Source organism: Mustela nivalis, assembly GCF_964662115.1.
Source record: "Mustela nivalis genome assembly, chromosome: 11".
NCBI lineage: Eukaryota > Metazoa > Chordata > Mammalia > Carnivora > Mustelidae > Mustela > Mustela nivalis.
Window position 1 is genome coordinate 13,296,260 of NC_139030.1, and position 12,642 is coordinate 13,308,901.

A 12,642-nucleotide genomic window follows, 5' to 3' on the forward strand; every position below is an offset into this window, starting at 1 on the left:
CTTTCAATATTTCCTGTAGAGCTGGTTTGGTATTTGCAAATTCTTTCAGTTGTTGTTTGTCCTGGAAGTTTTTAATCTCTCCTTCTATTTTCAATGATAGCCTAGCTGGATATAGTATTCTTGGCTGCATGTTTTTCTCGTTTAGTGCTCTGAAAATATCATGCCAGCTCTTTCTGGCCTGCCAGGTCTCTGTGGATAAGTCAGCTGCCAATCTAATATTTTTACCATTGTATGTTACAGACTTCTTTTCCCGGGCTGCTTTCAGGATTTTCTCTTTGTCACTGAGACTTGTAAATTTTACTATTAGGTGACGGGGTGTGGGCCTATTCTTATTGATTTTGAGGGGCATTCTCTGAACCTCCTGAATTTTGATGCTCGTTCCCTTTGCCACATTGGGGAAATTCTCCCCAATAATTCTCTCCAGTATACCTTCTGCTCCCCTCTCTCTTTCTTCTTCTTCTGGAATCCCAATTATTCTAATGTTGTTTCGTCTTATGGTGTCACTTATCTCTTGAATTCTCCCCTCATGGTCCAGTAGCTGTTTGTCCCTCTTTTGCTCAGCTTCTTTATTCTCTGTCTTTTGGTCTTCTATATCACTAATTCTTTCTTCTGCCTCATTTATCCTAGCAGTTAGAGCCTCCATTTTTGATTGCACATCATTAATAGCTTTTTTGATTTCAACTTGGTTAGATTTTAGTTCTTTTATTTCTCCAGAAAGGGCTTTTATATCTCTCGAGAGGGTTTCTCTAATATCTTCCATGCCTTTTTCGAGCCCGGCTAGAACCTTGAGAATTGTCATTCTGAACTCTAGATCTGACATATTACCGATGTCTGTATTGATTAGGTTCCTAGCCTTCGGTACTGCCTCTTGTTCTTTTTTTTGCGTTGAATTTTTACGTCTTGTCATTTTGTCCAGATAAGAGTAAATGAAGGGGCAAGTAAAATACTAAAGGGTGGCAACAACCCCAGGAAAATATGCTTTAAACAAATTAGAAGAGATCCAAAATCGTGAGGGGGGAGAAAGGGGATAAAAAGAGGTTCAAAAAGGAAGAAAGAAAAAAAAAGAGCAAAAAGAAAAGAAAAAAAAAAAAAGAAAAGAAAAGAATTTTAAAAAAAAGAAAACACCTAAGAAAAATGTAAAAAAGAAAAAATATATATATTAGATAAACTAGTAAAAAATCGTTAAAAAAGAAAAAGGTAACAGTTAAAAAAAAAAAAAATTTTACCCGAAGGCGAGAAAAAAAAAAAATGAAAAAGAAAAAATTAAATTAACTGCAAGACTAAAAAAAATCACAGGAAAAAAGCCATGAGTTCCGTGCTTGGCTTTCTCCTCCTCTGGAATTCTGCTGCTCTCCTTGGTATTGAAACCGCACTCCTTGGTAGGTGAACTTGGTCTCGGCTGGATTTCTTGTTGATCTTCCGGGGGAGGGGCCTGTTGTAGTGATTCTCAAGTGTCTTTGCCCCAGGTGGAATTACACCGCCCTTACCCGGGGCCGGGGTGAGTAATCCGCTCGGGTTTGCTTTCAGGAGCTTTTGTTCCCTGAGCGCTTTCCGTAGAGTTCTGGAGGACGGGAATACAAATGGCGGCCTCCTGGTCTCCGGCCCGGAGGAGCCGAGAGCCCAGGGCCCCACTCCTCAGTGCGCCCCCAGAGAACAGCGCCCAGTCACTCCCGTCTGCCTGACCTCCGGCCGCGCTCCGAGCTCACCGAGCCTGCGACCGGTTCAAGGTAACCCCGAGCTGCGAGCTCACTGTCGGCTCTGTCTCTGTAGCCGGCTTTCCCGTTCCAATACCCGCAAGCTCTGCGACACTCAGACACCCCCGATCCTTCTGTGACCCTGCGGGACCTGAGGCCACGCTGACCCCGCATAGGCTTTGCCCCGGTTTAGCCTCTGGAGCGATGTCCCTCAGCGGAACAGACTTTTAAAAGTCCTGATTTTGTGCGTGGTTGCTCCGCCGCTTGCCGGGAGCCGGCCCCTCCCCCCGGGGTCTATCTTCCCGTCGCTTTGGATTCACTTCTCCGCCGGTCCTACCTTTCAGAAAGTGGTTGTTTTTCTGTTTCCAGAATTGCTGTTCTTCTTCTCTTCGATCTGCCGATGGATTTTCAGGTGTTTGCAATCTTTAGATAAGCTATCTAGCTGATCTCCGGCTAGCTGAAGCGGTCTCAGCTTGCTACTTCTCCGCCATCTTGACTCCTCCCCCTTTATTTTGCTTTTATACCCGAATAATAGGTTGGCTATGTACAAAATTAAAATAAAAACTTTTTCTTAAGAAAAATTTCAAACACATATAAAAATAGAATAACATCATAAATGCTCTCTTGTCTACAGGTATTTTAAATATTTTTAGCAGCACAGAATTCTAAAATTTGTTTGAGAAATATCAGTTGGGCTCTTGTGTGAGGGGGACTGGGACTGTTCTAGGTGCTAGAGGTACAGCAGTGACAAGATTCCATGCTTCCTGTGTTGCAGTGTGCTCGCTGGTGGTGAATACAGACATGGCAAGTTCAAATGCACACACGTGGTCATTTCAGATAATGGTAAATGGTGGGAAGAGGGCAAATCAGAGCCCTGAGTGAATGGTGAGGGAAAGCTTTCAAGAAAGGCTATCTGAACTGAAGTCTGAAAGATGAGAGGGAGTCCTTGTTGTGATGACTTGTAGGAAGTCAGGAAGGTTCCTGGCAGTTTGAGCCATGTGTCCAAAATACCAGATGAGAAAGAAGGCTTGCAACTGAGGCAGAGTCATAGGTACTGGCCTAAGCAACAGGAGCACAATGTGGCTACCAACCAGGAGTCAGGACTATAATCTTGGGCCAAGGCTGCCATGTTTGGTGACTTAGGTTGTGTACTGCACAATTCTAAAGAGGGTCATTCACACACACATGGGGGGTTGGCCAATATTCTCCGTGAAGGGCCAGATTGTAAATATTTAGCTTTGTGGGCCAGATGGTCTCTGTCACAACTGCTTAGTTCTGCCATTGTAACACCAAAGCAACCACAGACAATATATAAATAAATGGGTGTGGCTATGTTCCAGTAAAATGTTATAGACACTGAATTGAAACTTCAAAATTAAAATGAAAATAATTAAGATGAATCTTTTGATTTTTTTCAACCATATAAAAATGTAAAATGCATTCTTTGCTTGTGGGCTGTATGGCAGACAGCAGACTTGATCTGGGCCATGGGCTAGAATTCGCTGACATAAACCGCTTATGCAGTGACCTGGTCGTCTGAATGTCCCCGTGTCCCTCACTCTCTGTGGTCGCACTGTTACTTCCACTGGGAAGTTCTGCTGTCTCCATGTCCTGCGTTCACTGGGCAGCAGGTGCAAGCCAGGTGTGGGAGTTACAAAGACAAGCAAGATGCTTTCCTTGCATGAAGGAAGTTCCCAGATGTTTCAGCCCTCCAGGGTCAAGCAGAGCCCCTGCTGGGGGTGAACACCCCGGGTGGCTCTGCCCAACAGTGCTTTCTCCCTTCCCCGTCTGCCTGGTACTTATTTCCACACTATGTCTTCGCTGGAGCTCTGTGGCTCGTTGAGAGTATGGCTGGCTTCCCACCTGGAGCGGGCTGGTGCTTTTGGAGAAGGACCCCTGTCTTTGATCCCAGCTGTCCTGCTGATCTGTACGTTGAATTGGTATAAAAGAGCCTGATCTTATCAGGAAGGGTTGGCTTCTTGTGATGGGTGGGGCTCAGGGAGCAGTTGGAGAGGGGGTGGGGAGCTGGGAGAGGGGTGTGCCCTGGTACTCAGACTGGAATTAATTGGGATTAATTACTGCTAATTCTTCTGTTTCGTTTGCCTATATTGGGCTGCCCATAAATGGATTTTATGGTGTTCTAATGATGAAAGGATGGCCATTTAAAGAAATAAGTACCTGTCTACTCTGCTGGGAGTGCTGTCTCCTTCCCACCTCCCCTCTGTAGTCACCTCTCAGTATTCTCTACAGGTTTCCATCTCTCGGTGACTTCTCACCTATGGCCTTGTCAGACCCTCATTCAGTAGTTTCTGGTTTGAGCTGGGAAAAAGAAAACTACCACCCTAAGCTAAGCCACCATCATCTGTTACTTGGATAATTGCAGGAGTTTGCAAACTGGTACTGGTCTCCTTGCTTGTGCTCAGAATATACTCACAACTTGGGAATCTCTCTGATCCTGTAAACAAACTCATGCAGCACCCCCTGTGGTGGCCCCCTTTCCCAATTGTAGCGAAAGTGCTTCTTCTCATGATGACTCAGAAGATCCCATAGCAGGGATTCTTCAGCTTTATTGTGTCCTGGAACCTTCTGGAAGTACAGTGAAGCCCATGGATCCCATCTCAGGATGTTCTGAAAGGCATAAAATAAAATTCATAGAATTTCAAAGTAAACCAATTGTCTTTGGTCTGCTCAGGCTGCTGTTAAAAAAAATTCTATAGATTGAGAGGTTTGAACAGCCAAAATTTATTTTCTCACAGTTCTGGTTGCTGGATGTTCTGTTGAAGTTTCTCTTCCTGAATTTCAGAGGGCCATGTTGTGTGTCTTTACATGGTCTTTCCTTGGTGCGTGGCTGTGGGGGGGGGGCGACGAGAGAGAGAGAGAGAGAGAGAGAGAGAGAGAAAGAGAGAGAGAGAGAGGGAGAGAGATCTTTCCTTTTCTCTTCTTCTAGAGGCACTAACTTCATCCCAAGGACCCCACCCACATGACCTAATCCCCTCTCAAAGGCTTATCTCCAAATACCATCCCTTTGGGGTTTAGGGCTTCAACATCAGAATTTTAGGAGGACACAAACATTCAGTCTCTAGTGCCAGTTAGGTTAGGACATAGTTATCAAGCTATTAGAAAACAAAATTGGGATATAGTAATATATGCACTTTCTTATTAATGCACTATATGGTAAATAGAGTTTAAAAATATCAATAAGTCAAAGCTTATTTTTGAAAGACATATTAGGGTGAAGGTTACAGTGGCTTAGTTTGAATAAGAACATTTAAACATGGCGTCATCTCTGGCAAGACAATATGCATGGACACACTGAATGCTCTCCATGGACCTTGCCCGATATGATATAACACTCTGGTCTTAACCTCTCAAACCTCATCCCTCACACATTCACCCCTCTCTTGTTCTTCTCTAGCTAAAATGGCCTGTCATTGTTTCTCCAACACTCTGGCACATTTCTGCCCTAGGACCTTTGAGCCTGCCATTGTCTCTACCTGGACTGTTCTTTTTGGCCAATATCTATATAGTTCATTCCCTCACTTATTTCAGAACTTTCCCAAAACCACCTTATCAACAACTCCTTCTTTGAGTATTTCCACCAATACTGTGCTCCCCATTTGCCGTCCCTACTTTATTTTTCATATTTCCAGCTAACCTGCTCCATATTTTCCTCACCACTGCCTCTATTTTCTGTGTCCCCCAACTGGAACATAAGACCCATGTGGATGGTGATGAATATGTTTTGTTCACTGCTGCATCCCCAGTGCTGGGCACAGAGCAGGCACTTAATAATTTATTGATCAGATGCATAAACTAACATTGATCACATCCCAAGCCAAACACAATTAGAGTGGCAAGTCTGCCTTTTAACTTTCTACCTGATATATAGAATCCCATTTTCTCATTGGTCTTCACTGCTATATTAGAAACGTACTCCTAGGTGCTAATAAAACTCCCTTTAGGAGTTCAGTGGGTTTAGGGGAAAACACCTATTCAAAGGTAAGAGAGTCGGTCAGAGAAAGACAAATACCGTATGATTTCATTCATATGTGGAATTCAAGAAACAAAACAGAGGATCCTAGGGAAAGGGAAGGAAAAATAAAATAAGAAAAAACCAGAGAGGGAGACAAACCATAAGAGACTTTTAACTCTAGGAAACAAACTAAGGATTGCTGGAGGGGAGGTTGGGTGGGGAGATAGGGTAACTAGGTGATGAGCATTAAGGAGGGCACTTGGTGTAATGAGCACTGGGTGTTGTATGCAACTGACAAATTACTAAATTCTACCTCTGCAACTAACAATACAGTACATGTTAATTAAATTTAATTTAAATTAATAAAGGTAAGATTTGATTATCGAGATGCTATGTGAGGGGCAGGAGTGGTGAAGGGGGCTAATCCTGGTTCGTCTACCAGCTGAGCAAGTCGGGGTGGGAACCTCACTTTCTCGAACCTCCCTTCCTCATTCCCAAGAGGAGAGACAATCCTTGACCTGATCTCAAAGGGCACTGCTGAGCTTTAAATGAGATACTCCACAGAAAGAGAAAAAAAAAAACCCCAAAACCAAAAACCAAAACCAGGCTCTAGAAATAAATGACAGCTGTTGGCCACACTCGCGATAAGTCAAAGAAGAAGAAAGCAGATGGTTCTTGGAAGTTCTCTGCTCTGCTGGAGACCTTCAAGCTCCTGGGGAAAAGCCACGGTCTGGCTGAAGGGAACATACTGTTCTTGCAGCCTCTCCGTATGTGCTCCTGCAGCCTTTCCCACCAGGAGAACGTCTTGCTCAGAGCCTGCCCCGGCTCTGGCTGCCTGTGGATGCCTCTGGCCTCGAGAAAAGGTCCTGTAAATCAGAGCTGAAGGGACTGCCTGGAGCCACTCAGGCCAGGCCAGGATTCAAAAGGCAGCAGGAAATGAACACATTTGTTGGAACACATGGTAAAGGGGACTTCAAACGTCTGAGGAGTGAGCTATCAGGTACACCGAACTCGCGAACCATTCCTGGCTCACAGACCCAAGGTCACTATCGGGGGATCAAGCTACGAATACTATGGTGAACATTCCAGCCAACAGAAATGATTTTCAGATTAGCTTCTGTTTCAGATTATCCAATATCTGCCTCCCGTGTATTAACACAGATGATTGGAAGTTGGCGGACTATTGTTGTTTTATTCACTCATTGGTAATTCATTGATTACCAATTTTATGTGAAGTACGGAGTTCGACATGGGAAACATGCAAAGATGATCACCATCTGCAAATAATAAAGAGCGTGGGAGTTTACGAAAACAAGCTCATGTTAGCCTTAGAACGTGAAGGAAGGGGAAGTTAACTTATTTTCATGATTGATTTGTTGAGTGATTGATTGATTCAATCATGCAATAAACACTTCCTGAGCACCTACCATGTGCCAGGTACCATGCTAGGTACTAGGGAGTGGACAGAAACCAAACAAAAACCTGTCGACCTTGAACTCACCTTCTCTAGGAGAGACAGAACATGAATAAGGAAGCGAATAAATGTGTAATGTCTGGAGGGGATGGGGTCATGAAGAACAGTGAGGCTGGGCTGGGGGTGCTTGTTACAGAAGACTTGGGAGACAGGAGGTGGCTTTGTGGGGAGAGAACTGAAGGAAGTAAGAGGGAGGGGCACTTATGTGAGGGAGGAATGGTGTTTCTGGATTCCTCTCTGGAATGTGAACCAGAGCAAAATGAAGAGAACGTCTCAGGGTTACATGACCAGAAGGTGGCTGAGCTGGGGCACTGTTCTGGCCTCAAGACTGTAACCCAGACTAGCCGATTTAAAGACATCTGCTCCTGCCTTCAAGGAAGCCTGTAGCCAAGGAATCAAATACAGCCTCTAGGTGGCTATGACTCCGTCAAGGGCGGGTGATGTCCCAGAGCAGACCGCACATGCGCACACACACCTTACAGGAGTAGATAGACGCATGGGCTATGGCCCAGATCAGGGGCAGGAGAGATGATGGAATTGTGAATTAAGATCCTGTTCATTTATAGCTCTTTAAGATGAGTTGGCGATTTCCACTCTTTCATTCTGGAAATTAGTGTATGCAAGCATTTCGTACCTTGAAGTGAGTGAATGCAAAACTCACCAAAAGAAAATGTGTGTCATCTGCAAATTCTCTATTATGGAAAGGAAGAGGCAGTTTTCAGGCACAATATCTGCAGAAATAGAACTGTAGACTTTTGTCTCTTGTAAGAATTTGCTCCCCATTCTGCCTTGTTAGTCCAGGAGCTGTAAATGTGTGTTGAAGACCAAGCCTGTCAGGGAGATGGGCATTTAGAAGCTCCCCACCCTGATTCCTACCTGTTGCCTGGTTAAGGGAACTCAGCAGCAGTTCCCAAAAACAACTCCCAAAACCCAAAGAACCAAAAAACAAAACAAAACAAAACAAAACAACCAAAACCCCAAATCCAAAGAACCAAAACAAACAAACAATCCCCCCCCCCCCAAAAAAAAACAAGAAACAAAAAAACACAACAACAAAAAAACAACCCAGCAGAGAGAGCCTAAGGACAGGGAAAGGGACTAAAATACATATTTCCTTTCTTCTGTACTTTCGAAAGGTTTCTTTAATACTTGAGAGTCTGGATGGGTTTTCCCCTCCCTCTTAAATGTCATTTTTTTCTCCTTCTGTGTTTAGAAATGATGCATATTTATGATAGGAAGTTAGAAAACACAGAAAAATAAAAAGGGTAAACACTTCACACATAATCTCACCACCCAGAGAAAACAGCAAAATTGTTTTGTTTTCTGGTCTTTCTGTACTGGGCTTGTATTTTTTTTTTTTCATTATTGTTATTCGATTGTCTTTATAACTGAGTTTCTTATATTGTAATTAGCTAGATGATATTACAAATATATTGTTTCATATCATTAAATATGCTTCATAAGCATTATTTTGCATTTCTAATGTTTTCCCCTCTGTTTTGAAAATGCTCCTGTTTATCGTAGCGGCTTTGGAATACACATGCATAGAATGATTTTTGTATGTCCCAAAACCCATTAAGAGCAGGGCGAGAGGGCAACTCTGTGAACCAGGTAAAATGTTTGCCAGCTATCTATCTGACAAGGGTTTGATATCAAGAGTATATTTAAGAACTACAACAACTCAGAACAATCACAACAAAAAAACAACTCCATTAAATATGTACAAAAGAAGGGCGCCTGGGTGGTTCAGTCTATTAAGTATCTGACAATTGATTTTGGTTTGGGTCATGGTCTCAGGGCCAAGAGATCGAGCCCTGCATGGGGCTCCGTGCTCAGCTTGGAGTCTGTTTGAGATTCGTTCTCTCCCTCTCCCTCTGCCTCTCTATGCCCCTCCCACTTCCACACCCACTCTCTCTCTCTCCACAAAAAAAAAAAAAAAAAAAGAAAAAGAAAAAGAAAAAGTACCAAAAGATTCAGACAATGCAAACGTCCATCCATAGACAGGTGCGTAGCCAAAACGTGATAGATATGTATGATGGAATATTACTCAAGCTTAAAAAGGAATGACATTTTAACTGTTAAAGAAAAACTTATTCAGACTCTTATTAAAGCAGAAAAAGAGACTTTTTCAGAACTAATGTAGTTGGTGTCAAGACTATCCCTAGAGGGGAGAGAGAGTGGACTTGATTCTAAATACAACAGAGATGGCTGGGGATTTGCAGGCAGGGAGCAGAGTGAGGGGGCCAGTGGCTGAGAAATTACCAAGAGGAGACCTCGAGGGTAGGGGCTTCTTGCTAAACCAAGTTAACAGGATCCTTGCTGACAATAGGCCAGTGATTTGTAGGATGCTTGCTAGAATGGGGTGATGTGGGCTCAGCAAGGATGGAGACCAAGGTTGAGTTCTCATGGAACAGAGGGTTCAGAAGGGCCTGAGTCACATTTGGTTAAAAGGACAGCCTTTGTAATGGTACATGCAGCACTCTGGCTTGACCTCAAAGACATTCTGCTGACCGAAATAAACCAGACCACAAAAGACAAATATTGCACGGTCCACTCACATGAGGTCCCTAACGTTGTCACATTCACAGACACAGAAAATGGAATGGAGATGGCCAGAGGCTGCTGTAGGGGGCATGGGGAAGTTATCACTGAACGCATAGACTTACAGTTGGGGAAGATGGGAAGTTCTGGAGGTGGATGGAGGTGATCGTTGCACAACAGTGTGACTTGTACTTATTGCCACCAAACTGTACCCTAAAAATTGTTAAATGGCAAATTTTATGTTTGCATATTGTGCCACAATTAAAAAGTAATCTCATTAAAAATCGTCAGTCTTTCTAGCACCCAGAGATGATCTCCATTAACATTGTGATATGTTCTTTCTCTGCCTGTCTATATGGACCTCTTTGTGTGGCTAGCTATTTGTGTGCACAGATGTGCATAGCTGTACCTACATCAATATGACATGGTCACATTCATACGAAATCTAGGATTCTATATATTTAATAAGCATTATCACATTAAACATTTACTGGTCCATTAGTAGCTTTTTAAATATCATTTAAAATCGCTCCATTCCTTTCTGTCATGTAATTTTCACTCTGGGTGTTTTCACCTATAATCTATTGTTGACATTTATGTAACTTCTATTTCTTCATGGTTATAAGTAATTCTACAATGAATGTCTTCATTTATAGGACTCTTTTCCTCTTCATTTCAGATTCTTACTTTAGTTCAGCTTCTCCAGCATGAAATACTCAGTCAGAGGGTATGACTATTTGGGAAAACTTACATCAGATTAGCAGGGTTTTTTCCTTCCTTCCTTCCTTCCTTCCCTCTTTCTCTTCTTTCCTCTTCCTTCTTTTTAATCTACTTTTCGAGGAGTCTGGCAGGCAGAATTTTAGATGGGCCCCAAGACCATTGACTCCTGGTGTACCTACAACTTCTCCCAGGTTTTCAACCAAACACTAATTAAGATCCTTCCGTGAAGAGATTTTGCAAGAATCATTAAGGTCCCAGGTCAGTTGACCTTAAAATGGGGAGAAAATTTGGTTGGGCCTGATCTGATCTTATGACCCTGTCACCATAGGCCTGAGGTCAGAGCTGGAGGAGCACACAGGGGTGCTCAGAAGTACTCCGCTGCTGGTTTGAAGGTAAAGGGGACAGTGGCAGAGAAGACAGGCGGCCTCCGGAGCTAAGAACAGCCCCCAGCTGACAGCCAGCAAGGAAAAGCAGACCCAGCCTCATACATAAACTCTCCCAATGAACTGAATGAGCTCCGACGGTCCTCCAGAGCCACGGATGAGAACTCAGTTTGCTGACACATAGATTTAGCCTTGTGGCGGCCTCAGCCCTCCCAGCCTGCTGACCCATGGAACTGTCTGCTAACAAATTTGGGATGACTTAAGTAAGCCACCAAATCTGCAGTAATTAGCTATGAAAAACAGAAAACCAATACTGGGACATATTTGTGTTTGTGAGGTAGGTGGCTGTGTTTGCCTGTGTGTGTGTGAGAGAGAGAGTGAGAGACAGATGGACAGACAGACAAACAGAGGGAGGGTTGTGTGAAGCGTAGATTTCACATGACCTATTATGATCATATGGGCCACTCATCTCTCTGCCAAGCTCTTTCCAGGGACGCTTTACATACAGCTGCTTGGTTAATACCTCTGTCAGGTATAGGAATAGCCCCATTTTGCAGGCATGGAGAGGAGCAATGACTTTGCCATGGTGACACAGCCAGTGAGTGTCAGAGATGGTACTGGAAAGCAGACCCAATATATGCCAACACCCTTGCTTTCTTCTGAGCCCCCAGTTCATGCATTCTCAGAAGACCTCAATTTGGGTAGAGGACTTTACTTACCAACCCAGTGAGGCCAGAGGGGAAGCCGCAGATCAAGAAAGGAAGCACAGGGCATCTAATCAGTAATCTCTTTCAAAGCCCATGCTTGCCTTTTTGGGGAGCACGGTTCCCAGCCTCAGCCTCCTGGGGTCTCCTTGTCTTTCCTTAGCTGTGGGTCCTCCCTCTTGGCCCTGGTTCCTGTTCTTTTGCTCTGTGGGTGTCCTGCTCTCACATGCCTAAATCCAAAACACCCCAGCCCCTCACCAGCACAGTCTAGCGTGGTCCTATGGTGAAAGATGAATAGTAAGATTTTGTTGAAGAAGAAAATAGGCCAGTGGATTCTTCTAGCATCCTTAGCTCCTGCCCTTGTGAGGAAGTGCCACCTTCCTTACCGAAAATAACTGTCACCACCTCTGTGGGGACTCTACCTTTGTTTGGGGTCTTGAAGGCCTCAGGGAGTGCTGTTACTTCCCAGGGGCATGATTCTGTCGTGATTGTGTCCTCTTTGCCATCTCCCTTTGTGTAGAGCAGACCTGACTGAATGTTCCAGCTTCTCTCATCTAGGTCCAGGGGCAGGAAAGGGGGGACCGGCTTGCTCTTCATTTGGTCACTCTGCTCTGAGTCATGGGGGACAGAAAGGGGACATAATCTGATATAAAAGCAAGCATCTGGCTCATCTGGTTCATGAGACATACCACTCCTCTGCAACTTGTCATCAAGTCCAGAGATTTCTACCCACCATCCAGGAGCCCATTCTTATCATCTGGTTTCCTGTCTGAGAACCACTGCCTTTTCCTGGGACCACAAGAAGGCCTTCCCCACCTCCTGGCAGGTTAGTTCCCACCCTCTCTATGCTGCTGTATAGCTGTCTTTCCAGTCCGCAGAGTGGATCCCACAAAAAGTACCCCATCCGGTAGAAAGGGAAGGTTGTCCCCTGGCTGGCAGCCTCAATGCCAGTGGTGGACTTCGTCCTATGGAGAGATCGGGGCGACATGGAGGACTGGCGACTGGGCCATCTCCAGGGTCCCCCAGGCTGGAGGGAGGCCCTGGGCTGGGAACATCTCCAAACAGGAGCAGCTGAGACTGGAGAGAAGGACTGGGCACCATGGGCCCTCCTCCCCTGAGTCCTAGGGTCTGTATTGTCACAGCAGTGGACCCC

At 44.5% G+C, this 12,642-nt stretch overlaps 1 long non-coding RNA gene across 1 annotated transcript; it reads right to left on the reverse strand.

Annotated features, from left to right (window-relative positions):
• Positions 1-1,059: 1,059 nt before the first annotated feature.
• Positions 1,060-2,147, reverse strand: LOC309843748. The gene is made up of 2 exons (XR_014300323.1): positions 2,032-2,147; positions 1,060-1,125 (listed from the first exon to the last, which is right to left on the reverse strand). It is a non-coding gene; the product is annotated as an uncharacterized lncRNA (long non-coding RNA).
• Between the last annotated feature and the right edge of the window lie 10,495 nt (positions 2,148-12,642).